The sequence below is a fragment of the Lutra lutra genome, chromosome X, assembly GCF_902655055.1.
Source record: "Lutra lutra chromosome X, mLutLut1.2, whole genome shotgun sequence".
NCBI classification, from domain to species: domain Eukaryota; kingdom Metazoa; phylum Chordata; class Mammalia; order Carnivora; family Mustelidae; genus Lutra; species Lutra lutra.
In genome coordinates this window covers 99492789-99507525 of record NC_062296.1, presented here as the reverse complement: position 1 = coordinate 99507525, position 14737 = coordinate 99492789, and the positions used below count along the sequence as shown (strand labels likewise).

Genomic DNA, 14737 nt, shown 5'->3' with positions numbered 1-14737 from the left:
TGGCTGACTCCCATGCAAGTATCTTTATTTTAATTTAATGAACACATTGTATCCCTTGCCGGGTTACGTTAGACTCTGTTCGGAAGCAAGTTTGTGCTACGTGCTGAGAGCCGGATGGATGACCTCCACGTCCGGCAGCTCGGAATCGTCACTCTGTCAGACTCTTACGGAATCAACCCCAAAGCAAGCCCAGGCCTCCGCCGCTATCAGACCCGTCATTAGGAAACATCGAAAGCCTCAAAACGCCCGAGAACGGAGGCTGGCGGGTTCGGCGAGCCCTGTTGACTCAAGACAGTCTGCGACGGAAGACAAGCAGACCACGGGAAAATGCGTTTGTGCAGACGGAGGGGAGAGCGACACAGCAACCCAGCGAGCGTCCTGTCCAAACAGCCTCTGGGGAAAGCCGGGAGGTCATGCGCCCAAGGAAAATCGTTTCTGTGCAGGTGGCAGACGTAGTAAGTGATTTAAGAAATACTTTCTCTGTCTCCTGAATTTCCCATAGTGACACGCGGGTGAGCTAAAAATAAACATGTGTTAAAATTGTTTTGGACAACGTTAGGCTATAAATAGGGTTAGGAAAGACCCGGAGAGAAGGCAACCTCACACTCTTCCCAGCAATGTGCCCGTTAGGAGAGAGCACGCAGATTTCTCTTTCGGGGGGAAACGATTGTTTTCTGGTTCCATCGTTTAACTCCAACGTCAGACGCAGGACTCTCTGCTCTGGTATACATTTTGCCCCTGAATGTCTTCAGTGTGGCAGAAACCCTTGGGATCTTGGATGTGATGCGGTCTTCTGTTTCCGCCGGCATAAATACAGGTCTGTCAGCACTCAGGGCGGCAGACGCTGGTTTTTCCTGCTGAAGACCTACATTTGACTCCGAGCACGGAAGGCACATTTTTCTTAATGACATGAGGCTCTATTTCGGAGAGCCAAAGCTCGTGATTTAGATCATTTATTATTTTTTTAAAGGGTTGTAAAAGACATAGGTACTCTGTGTGGAGAGAACTTGGAAAATGCAGCCCCAGTATTAAGAGAACAAAAATCTCTCGTTTTCCCGCCTCGCACCCCACCCCGCAGAGAAGACAGTGAGCGTGGGTATTTCTTTTCCAGATGTGCATAATCACGATGAAGGACTGATTAAGGCACACGGAGGGGGGAGAAATGGGGCGCTCTGTTCTAGGGAAGGAGGGGCTATGCGGTGGCCCTGAAGCCGAGAAGGACTTTGTTCGACACGGGGGGCTCCTCGGGGAGGAGCTCGGGGGATCGGGGGCTCCTCTCAGTTGAGTGCTCCAGAGTGGTCTGCAGTTATAAGGAATTAGCCCCGAAAATGGGACTGAGGGTCCCACCCACAGAAAGCAACCAGGGAGCGGGTCCTGAGGCAGGAGTGAGCTCTGCATGTCCAGGCAGTACCAAGGCTCTGGACGGGAGCCTATGGGCTGAGATAACGTGCTGCTGGGTGAGCTGTGTAGTGATGGGACGGGGAGCCATGGAGAGATGCATGGGAGACCATCCCAGTTGCTGTTAAGAGAGAACAACAAATAGTCTGGCAGTTTCTCAAGGGTTCAACATGGTGTCGGCCTGTGACCCAGCAATGCTGGTGGTAGGTATGGCAGGACTGAAATGTGATGTATGTACTGGTCGCTGGTGGGGTCACTTGGCTGTGTGTCTGTGAGAGAGAGAGAGACAGAGACAGACAGAGAGAATTTCTAAATGTTCTACTACTGAGGCAGGAATCATGGCAAGGTAAACAGGCATAATGGGTTCAATGGGGGCTCCCCAGGAGACACGTCCATATCCTAACTTCCAGAACATGGAATGAGAGGGACACAATCAGCAGCCCAGGGACGCCTGGAGCCCCAGAAGCTGGAAGAGGAATAAAGGACCCTTCCCTGGAGCCTCAGGAGGGAGCACAGCCCTGTCCTGCCTGGATCTCAGCATCCCTGCCCCGCCTGGATCTCAGACGTCTGGTCTCGGAGCTGGGAGAGGATGAATGCCCGCGGTTTTAGGCCCCCAGCCTGTGGCCAGCTGTCACACGGCCACAGAACACTCATACGCTGGAAGGACTTTGGGAAGGGAACACGGCACAGAGGCCCGACCGCCGTGCGCAAGAGGTAGGGCGATGGTCTTAAGGAGCCCCGTGGGGCGTTTTGGGACACACTGGTCAGACTGCGCCACCCCAGACACCACGGTCCTTTGCTGCTGCTGGTCCTCAGGCTCCAGAGGACGTCTCCACTCCGCCGGCCCCAGCCACCTGCTGTGCCCCCAGCAGCCGCGGCGGAAAGAACGCCCTTGCGGAGGACAGCTGAGGGAAGTCGTGTTTTGGCAGGACATAACTCAGGTTATTTTAAGGGCCCTTGTTCATGCCCTGGAGGTTATGTACCAGCACATTCCAGGAAATCACAGCCACGCACGGCATTAAAGCCGCATTACTGTCTGGCTGCAGAATCCGAAGTATGCAGTTACCCCTGTTCTCGGTGTCGAAGCGCCGGCAGGCACTTCCATGACAGAAACGCACCCTTTCATGAGCCTTTCTTGGCGTCCCAGGGACGCGGCGCTCTTCTGGGCTCGAGCAGACGCTGTGCTGGGTCTGCACTGCGTGTGCTGTGCCGGGCCTCCAACCCAGATGGGACGAGGTGGTGTTAGGTGCTGGGAGGAGGGGACGTGCTCCATCTCCTGGCATGCTCTCCTGGGGACACGATGGACGACCGCCCAGAGTCGGCGGCCCCTCTGAGACTCACGGACAGCAAAAGCCTTCCCCAGGGGTCAGAGGACATTCCACCACCACCAGCGATGAGCCGGGCTCAGGAAGCATCTGGCCCACAACTGTAAACTTTACTGTCGAACTGTCGTTTTCTAAGGGCCGAGAGTGTGGCAGAGTCAGAACTGGGTTACATGAAAGAAGTCGGTTGTTAACTTCAGTACCTGTTCTGACCCAGTTTAGACCCAAACCTGATCATGTTGTCCAAGACGATGCAAGTTCTTTCTCTGAGAACACATAGGGACAGCGGGCCCTTGGATCTTTGAGCAGTAGTACACGTATTGAGCTCGACTTTCCTTCTAGACAGAGGGACAGAAGAGATGTATATAGGTAGATAGATATGTAGCTGTATACATATGTATGTGGATGGATAGATGATAGATAGATAGGTACATATTTGGAAGGACATACGGATGGATAGATGGATGGATGGATGGATGGATGGAAGGACAGGTACATACACAGATGATAGGTGGATGGATGGATGGATGAATGGACAGATAGGTAGATAGATAGTTGGAAGGATACAAGGACAGATGGAGGGATGGATGGACAGGTACATAGACAGATGATGGCTGGCTGGATGGATGGATAGATGAATGGATGGATGGATGGATGGATACATAACAAATAGATTGAAAGTACATGTGTTTCCTTTACAATAAATGCAAGTACACCACTAATGATAAAATACAGTGTGTTCTATTATAGATAATTTCGTTCTTTTGTTTGCATTACTTTTATAACCTATGAGTTGTCAAGATGGCTTTGAAGTTTCCCAAATGGATTTCAACCCCACACCTGCACCATGAAGTGAATTCTTCACAGCTTCCTGCCGCTGAATGTCCCCAGGGAGGCTGTTGGGGGGGGTCCTTAGGGCAGGTGCTGTCCCTCCCATGGGGGGGTTGGGCTGTGTCTGCCCGGTTGGCAATTTCTTGAGCCTGGAGGGACACGGGTTCAGAAGCAGTCCCCAGCGCTGTGGCATCGCCCTTGAATCTGTAGATTTTATTTTATTTTTAAGTTTTCATTTATTTATGTAAGAGAGAGAGAGAGAGCGCGCATATGCATGAATGGGGTGGAGGGACAGAGGGAGAGGGAGAAGCAGACTCCCTGCCGAGCAGGGAGCCTGATATGATGCAGCGGCCCTCGACGCAATGTGGGGCTCATTGTGGGGATTGATGCCGGGACCTCAGGATCACGGCTTGAGCCGAAGGCAGACCCCTCACCCACTGAGCCACTCAGGTGCTCCTTGGATCTGTAGATTTTGGGTGCTAGCTGTGCCGTATCTCTCTGTGTTGCTGGGGTAGGGAAGGTTGCTGCCGGAAGGTCCTGTGACAGGGGCCAGGCGTCCTCAGCAGATGAGCCTCCCTGAAGGCGCCACCTGTGCAACCCCAGGACCTGCCCCCATGCTGTGGGGCTACATAAGGCTCCCGGGAAGCCAGCTCTCCGTCTGGGGGATTCTGCTCCCAACCCACCTGTTTTTGAAGCTGACCCCCTTCTGTCCGATGCAGAGGGGTCCCTGCGCTCACACATCCCGCAGGCTGTAGATGGCCCCAGTCTTGTATGCTGTCAGTATATGGGGAAGCCTGTGCCTCCCACCTTGGGGCGGCGGGTACAGGCACACGTGTTTGGATAGGTATGGCACCGTGTGGAAGATGCCACAACCGAGCCATAAGCCAGATGCCACGGCAGCTCAGAGCTCCTTGCCTGGGGGGCTGTGGGTGTACAAATGTGTGAGCACAACACAGGCAAGGGCACAAAGGCTGAATGGCAGCCAGCAGAGCTCTGAGGAGGGCCCCCTCGACAGAGGCTGAGAGCCAAGAGGACCATCCAGCTGCACTTCTAGCACTCGAGCAAAGACCGTGGTAAGGAAACACTCTGAGAACCACAGTGACAAGCAGCACAAAGAACACCGTTTCGGTTTTGTTGCTGGTTTGAAAAGGAGAACATCGCCGTGAGTCCTCAGGAGGAACGGTCCCACGTGGAGGCATCCACGGGACACGGAGTCCCACGTGTGGTCCCGGTGGACGCCACGGGGCACGTTCACCTTGTGCGTCCTGTCCCAGCAGCCGTGCGGACCAAGGTGGCGACGAGATGCTACCAAGCCCGTGTCTCCTGGACGCCTTGCACATCTGACAGTTTATTTCTGGCCACAGCACGAGTGGACTGGATCTCAGCACTCTAAAAACATCCCATGCGAAGCCTGCAGCCCGCATTTGTCAGGCATACCGCGGCGCCTGCCAGTGGACAGCGAGCGTACCCAGCGGCTCTATTTCTGGCGAGCAGGTGGGGGAAGGATGAGACTCGATGGCTGTGCCCGTGTGGGTGGCAAGACTCGGAAATTCCTTTGCTGATTAACATTTTTGTGTTCCAGACTCCGTGCACTCAGCCGAGGAGAGAGTGCGTGAAACCTGGGAGGCCACGGTCTGGACCCAGGGTGAAATTATACCACGCGGGGCTGACTTTCTGCAGACCTTACTCCTTTTCTCGTGGCACAAGGTTACGGTTTCCCCTCCTGATTGCACAGTGCTTGCGTGACTTTCCACTGTGCTGGAGGTGGTCGGTTCCTACGCTTTCCCAAGCACACCAACTCATGCGGAGGAGAGGGGACGCGCTCGATGTTCAATCAATCCCGTGGCGTCTGATGCAACATTCAGAGTTAAGGACCCCACCCTTTTGCGTCCAGCACCCTCTTGTCTCTGCAGGAACTCAGGATCCAGAATTACTAACTCAGGGTGGCTTCTGATGGCCAACAATCCCCCAAAAGATCCTCCTTCCTTAGGTCAGGCTCGTCATCCCAGCCCTGCCCATGGTCCTTTCAGAATTCAGGAGATGTTCAGGGACTTACCGTTGGGTGTGGACCCCAAGGAAAGTGAATTCAGGCAAAAAGTCCTTAACAGCTCACCCAGCATGGATGGGGGAAGCAGACAGCGTGTTTTCTGTTCTCTCTTTTCGGCAGAAGTGTGTATTTCTGTGAACATGAGATCGTGAGGAAATCTCCACCTTTCCTCCTTCCTTCCATGTTGAGTCAGCTCCCCGGGGAGCTGGTCTCCCTATTCTCAGAGAGACTGGTTTGTTTAACAGAAGCATGCGTGAACAGGATTCCTTGTCCTAAAGGAGTAAAATGATGGTCCCATGGCAAGCCATGGTCTGGGGGCATTTCGACACTCCCGTGGAGCACATGTTATGTATCGGGTCCTGGGGACATGGAAGCCTGTGAGATGTACCTTGGAGAAGCTCGCACTTTGGAGGAAACAGGTGAAAAGTTGGACATTATGCTTGAGGACTGTCAGCAGTGTGGGGGGAGGGGAGGGGCAGGGCACAGAGGAGGGGTGGAATGAGAAAGTGGGAGCCCATCCCAGATGGAAGAAACAGCCCCTGAAAAGGGATGACACAGGAACTGAAGAAGGGTCCAGTTCACACGCGTTGTGGGCTGAACCGTGCCCCAAACCTACATGTTGGTGTCCTAGCCCTCGGGAACTCAGCGTGTGACTGTGCTTGGAAATGCAGTCTTTACAGGAGTAATTACATACAAAGGAGGTCATGCAGGTGGGTTCTTTTTTTTTTTTAAGATTTTTATTTATTTATTTGACAGAGAGAGAGAGAGATCACAAGCAGGCAGAGAAGCAGGCAGAGAGAGAGGGGGAAGCAGGTTCCCCACCGAGCAGAGAGCCCGATGCAGGACTTGATCCCAGGATCCTGAGATCGTAACCTGAGCCGAAGGCAGAGGCCCAACCTACTGAGCCACCCAGGTGCCCAGGTGGGTTCTGACCCAGTGTTTCCGGTGTCTGTGTAAGAAGGGGACATTTGGACATGGACATGGACATGGAGGAAGCCACATAAAAACAGAGACAGAATGAGGGGGATGCATCCAGAAGCCAAGGGACTCCAAGAATCACGGGCAGCTCCATAAGCTGGGACAGTATCAGCTTTTCCCTCAGAGACCCCAGGAGGACTCAACTCTGCCCTGCCTAGGTCTGAGATATCTGGTCTCCAGGATGGGAGAGGATGGATTCCTGTTGGGTTAGGATCCTCCTCTTCATTGGACTCACTCATTACAGTGGCCTCAGGACATGTGTACAGAGCTGCGGAGGGCAGGGACGCTTTGAAGGCAGCTGTGGGTACAGCAATAAAAGGAGCAGGCAGGACCCTAATGGCCAGTGACACCCCAAATATTAGGAATGCTCTAAGGAACTCCTGGAAAATCCACCATAACCAGGGAGGGTGCAGGCCCCTGGTCTTTCCCATGCACCTGGCATGTGAGTCTCACTTTTCTGACAGATGTTTGCATGCTCTTGCTGCTTTCCACCAACTTCAGAGAAAGGATTGAAGATGGGAGGAAGATCTTCCCTGACCATTTCATTTTACTAGGTTGGTTTTAAAGCCATGGTCTTCGTCTGCCCAGGGCTGCTCTCACAGAATACCACAGACGGGGTGCCTAAAATGACATTTACTTTTCTCGATTGGGAGCCTACAATCTGAGATCCAGGTGTGGGACATTTTGGGGACATCCTGGCTTGAGGATGGCTGCCTTCCCCCTGTCCTGTGGTGGAGAACAAGAGAAAGGCGTGGTATGTGTGTGGGACTCTCATAAGGACGTTAATCTCATCATGAGGACAGTACCCTCATGACTTCATCTCAACCTAACCACCTCCGGAAAGGCCCCTCCTCCAAGTCCTGTCCCACTGGGGGTCAGGGCTGCAACGTGTGAATGTGGGGTAGGGGCACACGCATTTGATCCATTGATAGCCAGGCTGGGGAAAGTTTTAAAGAGATCTAAATAATAAGGAAAGTAGTATACATATTTACCCATGTAGTTATCTTCTCTGATAGTCTCACTTTCTTTTTCTTTTTTTTTTTTTAAGATTCTATTTATTTGACAGACAGAGATCACATGTAGGCAGAGAGGCAGGCAGCGACAGAGAGAGGAGGAAGCAGGCTCCCTGCTGAGCAGAGAGCCTGACGCGGGGCTTGATCCCAGGACCCTGAGATCATGACCTGAGCCAAAGGCAGAGGCTTAACCCACTGAGCCACCCAGGCGCCCCAATAGTCTCACTTTCTTGGACTGGATCCCTGTTTCGTCTGATACTATTTTCCATGAACATTTCTGTCTTGCCAAATGAAACATTGTTAACATTCTGTACAACAGAAATGTTAGTGATACATTGTCTCAGCTGTCAAAAGCCTGGAAACATGTGGTTTTCATGAGAGGTACTATAGCTGGGTATAGAATTCCAGGCTGAGAGTTTTCTTTCTTCCAGAACTTAAACGATGTCCCCCCACTACCTTCTTGTCTGTGTTGTTTCGATGGGCAATCTGCTTTCAACATCATCTTGTTTCTAGGTGTGCACCAAGTCTCTCCCCCCCCGCCCCTGCTTGGGCTCCTTTTAATATTTTTCTCTTCACACTGGTTTTGAGCAGTTTGATTACAATGTACGTTTTCTTCGTATCTCTTGTGCTTGGAGTTTGTCAGGATTCTTGGATTTGGGGTTTAACATTTTCTTCAAATTTGAGAATTCTTCAGCCAGTATATTTTCCAAATGTTTTTCCTCTCTCCCTCTTCCCCAACTCTACCTCTCTCCCAGCCTGCTCTGTTCATTTACACCATTTTTACACTTTCTGCGTTTCATCTGAGATAGTTTTTACTGGTACATCTTCAAGTTCATTAATCTCACCCGCTGTTAATCCCATATGGTGTGTTTCCTCTCAGACATTGTTATTTACATCTGTGAAAGTTTGATTTCATTATTTTTATAGGCTCCCATCTCTAATTTTTGAACATGTTGCCTACAGTTATAACTGTTTTAATGTCTCTGCAGATTCTACCCTAAGTCACAGCTTGGGGTTGTTTTCAGTGACTAGATTTGTCTTCTTGTAGAAGTCATATTTTTTGGTTGGATAATTTTTCACTGGATACCAGACATTATGGATTTTATTTTGGATGCTGCTGGATATTTTTTTGCATTCCTGTAAGTATTATAGAGGTCTGCTATGAAGTACACTTGGAAATGGTTTGATCCCTTTGGGTCTTGCTTTTAAGATTTGCTAGGTGGAACCAAAATGGTGTTTTATCTACAGCTAGTGATTCTCCAACACCGAGACAAAGTCTTGCTAGCTATCTTACCCCCCCCCCCCCCCCGTGCCCTGTGGCTTACGTTTTCTAGTCTGGCTCAGCAAACATGCAAGGTGCCCAGCCCAGGGTGAGCACCTAGCCCCATTCCTCCAGATCCTGGATCCTTTCAGGTGATTTTTACCTCATTCTTGGCTAGGTCAGCACCCTGTTGTGCTCATCAAATTTAAATAAAGACAAAAGGGGACCCTCTCTGCATTTCTGGATTCTCTCTGCGCAACCATCTCCTCTTAGGATCTCACCTTCTTGGTCTCCCCTAGTCTCAACACTGGGTCTTCAACTTAGGGGGTCTGCAGGGCTCCACCTGGGTCTCCTGTGTCCGGAAACTCTCTCCAGGTAGTGACCTTGAGCAATCAGGAACCCATCTCCCTGTTTCCTGTCCCTTGGGGATCACTGCTCTATTGGCTGTTGACCAATGTCTTGAAAACCATGATTTCGTATGTTTTGTGCATTTCTGGGGTTGTTTCATGTGGTAGAGTGAATCTGGTCCCTGTTACTCCATTGTGGTTGGAAGCAAATTCTTGGGGAAAGATTTTTTAGGTAAAGATGTTGAAGTTATGACAACAAATAAGGTGTTGCTAACTCCCTAGAGTTAATGTGCCCTTTGGAACAGCACCCCAACCCCTGTTGGAATGCACCCCCTGAGGAAGGGGGACCTAGTTTTGCCCACTGCCGAGACCCAGCCCCAAGGACAGTGCCTGGCACAGGGTAAGTTTCTATTAAATATGTGTTTGATCAGGAAATGAATCAATGAGGTGGTGTGTTCTGCAGAGAATGCTAACGGGTGGTCTGATGTGGAGTTTCTCCTGGATGTAGGAGAGCCCCCTCCCCATTTTGGAATTCCACGGGAAAGCAGCATGCATGGAAGCTACAGGGGTGGGGGCAGGGTGATTTTCGTTACTGAGATCCAGTACTCCCTAATTCCCCCTTGTTGTTCGTTCTCGCTACAACAATTTGAAATAGAGACGACTTGGAAAAAGAGATGTTTGTTCATACATTCAGGTGAGGTGTTCTTTCTATCATCTCCCCACTGGTGGGGTATTAAAAAATCCTCCTAGGGGCGCCTGGGTGGCTCAGTCATTAAGTGTCTGCCTTTGGCTCAGGTCATGATTCCGGGGTCCTGGGATCGAGCCCCGTGTCAGGCTCCCTGCTTGGCAGGAAGCCTGCTTCTCCCTCTCCCACTCCCCCTGCTTGTGCTCCCTCTCTCACTGACTGTCTCTCTGTCAAATAAATTAAAATCTTTTTAAAAATCCTCCTAGTACATGGTATAGTTAGCAGCATTCTGGAACATTCCGGAGAGACACGGGGCTGCCAGAACCGAGAGCCCTGCCGTCTTTGGGGCTGTGAAGGGTGAGCCATCTCCCAGCAGTTGCAGCACCCAGCGTCGTCCTCGTTGGGGTCCTATCACCTCAGAGTCTCATTGCTCTGTACTGACATCTGCCCGCACCCCGGTTGAGGGACACGATATTTGTGTAGAGGTGTGCATGGTTGCATGTGGCATTATGCGTATTAGTGCACGTGTGTGACCGTGATGATGTGTGGGAGTGTGTGACTGTGTGTGATTGTGTGTGTGCAGGTGTGTGATTGTGTGTGTGTGTGTCTGTGGGTGGTGGGGAGGGGCACTGGCTGACGAGGTGACCCTCGGGAGCAAGTTCACTTCCTGCCTCACTTCTCTTCCTGTCATGCTCATTAGAGGGCATGAAGGGCAAGTGTCCACAGAGGGCAGGCGGGGAGGGGCAGTGTGGTTTTCTGTATGTGGCAGGTACCTCATTGGGATGAACGTGGGTTCCTGTAGGTGGGGCTCCTTGAAGTTGGGGTGCGTGCGGTGGAGCTGAGATCCGAGGCTGGGCACGATGGCCAGCAGGCAGCAGAGGGATGCTGTCCGGTTGTATGTCCCAAGCTCCCACTCACCTTGCCTTATAACAGCCCCACACATGGCAGGCAGAGACCCGGCTGGGGAACCTGGGGCACCGGCCATCAGGCGTCATTGCTGCCGTAACGTCTGGTGTTTTGGGCACTCCTGAGTGCTCCCCACAGTGCCGGCACTCTTGTGGGCACAGGTGCACTTGGCCCCACTAAACACATACAAGATCAGCATCCCACGAATTGGGGTGCTAGGGCACAGACTGGACAGGCTGCCTTGCAGGCTGCCAGCTCAGGTATCGAATCCCAGTTGTTAAAACTGCTTGTTATCGCCTGTGTGTTGGGAATAGAAATGGTCCTAAATCGTAGTGGTGCAGTTTCCCTGCAGAGAGGACACGTTTTTTTGGACGATGCAGGATCCCGACATCCGGCACCTGCATCACTCCGCGTCCTTTCTCCCTTTTCCCTCGTGGAGGGTCCACGTTGGTGAAGTTAAGTGACCTCCGAGAGGAACTTGAGTGGTCCCAGCCCTGCACGTCTACACGAGGCAATACGGACACGCAGGAGGCTGGTGCAGAATGTTGACTGTTCTTCGAAGAAAAATGACCCCAGATCCACGACAGCTGTTTCATTACATCTCAGAACGACGTGGACTTATTTAATAAATAGAAGAATTTTTTAATCAAGTCATGAGACAGGATGTATAAACTTTATTATTGATTACACGTTGGTAAAAGCTTTCTCAATAAAGCACACTTGCTCCCCTCTGTCAGGTTTCTATTAGGGCAATTTAATCTGTGTAACTCTTACTTTATATTGTTCTTTCTGTTTTATTACTTCATATTACAGTACATCTTTGTGGCCACAAATTGAATAGCATAATTGGTTTTTTTTCTTCTTGGGACAAAAATGTGCTTTTTGTTTCCAGGAGGTAATAATTTCAGACAAAACTTGACCGTAATGTGAAAAAGTTCTACCAAAAAATAATAAAAAATTAAAAACCCTGCATGTGTGCGGACGTCCCCCTTTTGATCTAAAACATTGTGGCAGTCTGTGCGATCTATTTTTTTGAAGCCATGGAAAGAGCCGGGCTGTAAACATTTTACATGGAATGTAGCTAATTTCCTTTGGGAGCATTTCGGTTTTCCTGTTGCCAAGTTATGCTTTCCTGTGATGTAGCAGGTGAGTCGCTGTCAATTCAGGGGCGTAGACCTGTCATTTGTGAGTGGGACAAGTGCGGAGGCGACCCACTTCAGGTGCTGTCCTATCAGGGTCATCGCTTACGCACGTTACATCTGTATAGACATTTCCGTGTTTCTTCACAGCGACCGCTTCTGCGTACGTGGCCTCCTTTGTTCTCTCGTGGGTCTCGGGAGAAAAGCCTGCCTGCCGTTAAGGTCTTTCTATGATAAAGGCAAGGAATGGAGAAACTGGGAGGGGCTTAGCCAGGACCCCAGGGTGGGGAGTGGGCTTGGTTGGGGGATCTGCTTCATCCTCTCCTTGTCTTTCCCAGGCCACACCTCCCATCCCTGGGCCCTCAGCTCCTGAAACACCAGCCACTGGTGTCACAGCCAAGACACACCATGGTGGTCATTCCACAGACCCTCTGAGAGCCCCTCATGCATGGACCCCATTCTCACAGGAAGGTATGCACGGACAGGGTGACTGTCTTGAAGGTCCCTGTGTCTCCTCTCTCTTGTGTGTGTCTCCTCTGCTAGTCCCGGGGCTGAAGGAGGCTCCCATGTCTCAGAGCCAAGGACCCCAGGATCCTCAACATCTCCTTGTCCTACCAGGTCATACCACACTGTGGGGAGCCAGCAGCTTGGAGTCCCCTGGGAGCCAGACTCTAGCCAGCATCCCTCTCATCCCTCAGTGGCCGCTGGTGGCACGTCTCCCCTCCTCCGTGTTTCCTTGGTTTTCCAAGACTGCACACCTGGAGGATCCCAGCGTTCTACAGAGCCAGGTGCACCTCAAGCACCCGGATGGGCTCTGTTCCTAGCTCTGGGAACGTGCCACAGGGCTGGATTTTATACCCAGAAATGTGCTGACCACACTGGGCCACAGCACGTTCCAGCAAACACATACAAATCCAATGCGAAAGAAGCGTGAAAGGATCGCATGACTGTTCTGGGCCGGTTTACGTCACGATATGAGCAGCGCTAGTCTTAGTGTCAAGAATATGACCACAGGTGTCGGACATTACAGACCCATCCCTCTGCTCTTTCAGGGTTCCCATAAGGGCACTGCCGCTTCCTCCACACAAACCCTACGGAGGAGCCCTGGGTCTGTCCCTCCTGGCGTCATAGGGATGGTCAAGAGATCCGGAGGAAGCGGACGACCTCACGTGGAATGGGGAGACAGCCAGGGAGCTCTCTAGATGAAGACAAATGTGCCTTGCAAATGGTCCCAGAAGACTCCAGAAGGATCTTTTCTCCAAGATGTAGAGAACCAGAGAAGGAAGGTAAGAGCTGAAATCGCTGCGGTTTTATTTGGTCTTTTGGCTTCATAGCAAATGCTTGTAGACGCATGGAAAGGGTATGTCCAGGAAAGGCTGTCTCCCTGATGGAGTCTGGGAGGCCCTGCTGGGTTTTCAGAAAGTCGTCCAGCCACTAGTGTGGACGGGCAGCGTTGGCTCTGCAGTGCACAGACGATGGGGTTGGGGGAATATGTGTCTGGCACGCCGGTTCTCAACCTTCAGCGTAAATGCCCCAGCCCATACCGCAATCGCGCAGGGCCCAACCGGCCCGGAACCAGACCACTGATCCTTGTTACAGCCCCGCGACACGTCTTCGCAGTCGTCCACCTACGGGAGAGTGTTGGCTTGCCGGTGAAAACCCTGGAGAAACGTGCTCCAAGCCTCCCCTGGGGTCCGTCGACTTGGCACAATCACGGCGCTTGGAACGACAACTGAGGATTCTTCACGGTACCCCAAACCGCAGTCCTGGGCTCACACTGGGGGCTCACACTGGGGTTTGGGCCCATGGCTTCATACAGTAGGAACGTCCTACCTTAGTGGGAGCCCAGGACAGGACCCCGAGAGGCATCTTGCCTTTGTGCATCTGGAGAACCTTTCTCAAAGTCTTGCTACAGGTAGGTTGACCAGAAAGCCTGTGAAACGGCAGGGAAGACCATGTTTCTAAACCCTCTGGTTCTGGATTGGGTGGGTGGGGGGCTCTGGAACCTGTGCAGGGGGAGGTAGGGTTGTTTTAGGGATTCGAGCTCTGGAGCTGGGCTTCTGAAGAGTGTGGGTGGGAAGGTAGGCCACGATGGACACGCAAGGCCTCCCCATAGGCTTCACCATGAGCCACCACTGGTGCTCCTGGGAGGACCTACCTGTGAGCCTTGTCTCCCCGTCGCTTGTTTGGGATCTCTTAAGTCTTCAGGAAGAGCACAGAATTCAGTGAACATTTATGGTTAGTGAACTTAGGGTAAGACTCCCTAAAATTGTGGTAAGACAAGCCTGACACAAACTTGACCCTTGTAAGGGAATGGGGGCCGCCGGCGGGAGCCAGCGCCCCCTCGTGGGCCCCGGGAAATGGCAGTCGTGTGGACTCCTGGCAACCTTAACCTCGCCAACCTTGGGATCAGTGAAGACTCCCCCCCTCACTGCCCGTCTTTTGGGCTCTGGCCCTGAGCCCTGAGCTCCACGGAAGCCCGGCCTCGCCCCATGGTTCTGGTGCTCCCCACAACCCAGACAGACAGTCCTGATGCTCCTCCTAGTCACTGAGTCCCCCTGTGACTCTGCACACCCTGCCCCTGCATCTCACCCGTCCAGGCATCCAGGCCCGCGAGCTGGGATGCCCCGCCTCGACCAGGTGCCCCTCCATTGGGCTGTGCTGCCACAGACATTCTTTGCCCTGGGTTGTGGCCCCCAGGGTGGGGGTGGCGGGGTTGGGGGTGGGAAGCAGCTGCCATGGGGGAACAGCTGGGGCACGACCTTCTGGGCAGCCAGGGTGGCCTCCCCGCCTCCTCCCTGTCAGCAGGG

General features: G+C 52.3%; 1 long non-coding RNA gene across 1 annotated transcript; it reads left to right on the top strand.

Moving 5' to 3' along the window:
- The first annotated feature begins 167 nt into the window (after positions 1-167).
- Positions 168-13893, top strand: LOC125092437 (uncharacterized). The gene is made up of 4 exons (XR_007124925.1): positions 168-455; positions 12266-12398; positions 12980-13213; positions 13527-13893. It is a non-coding gene; the product is annotated as an uncharacterized LOC125092437 (long non-coding RNA).
- The last annotated feature ends 844 nt before the right edge of the window (positions 13894-14737 follow it).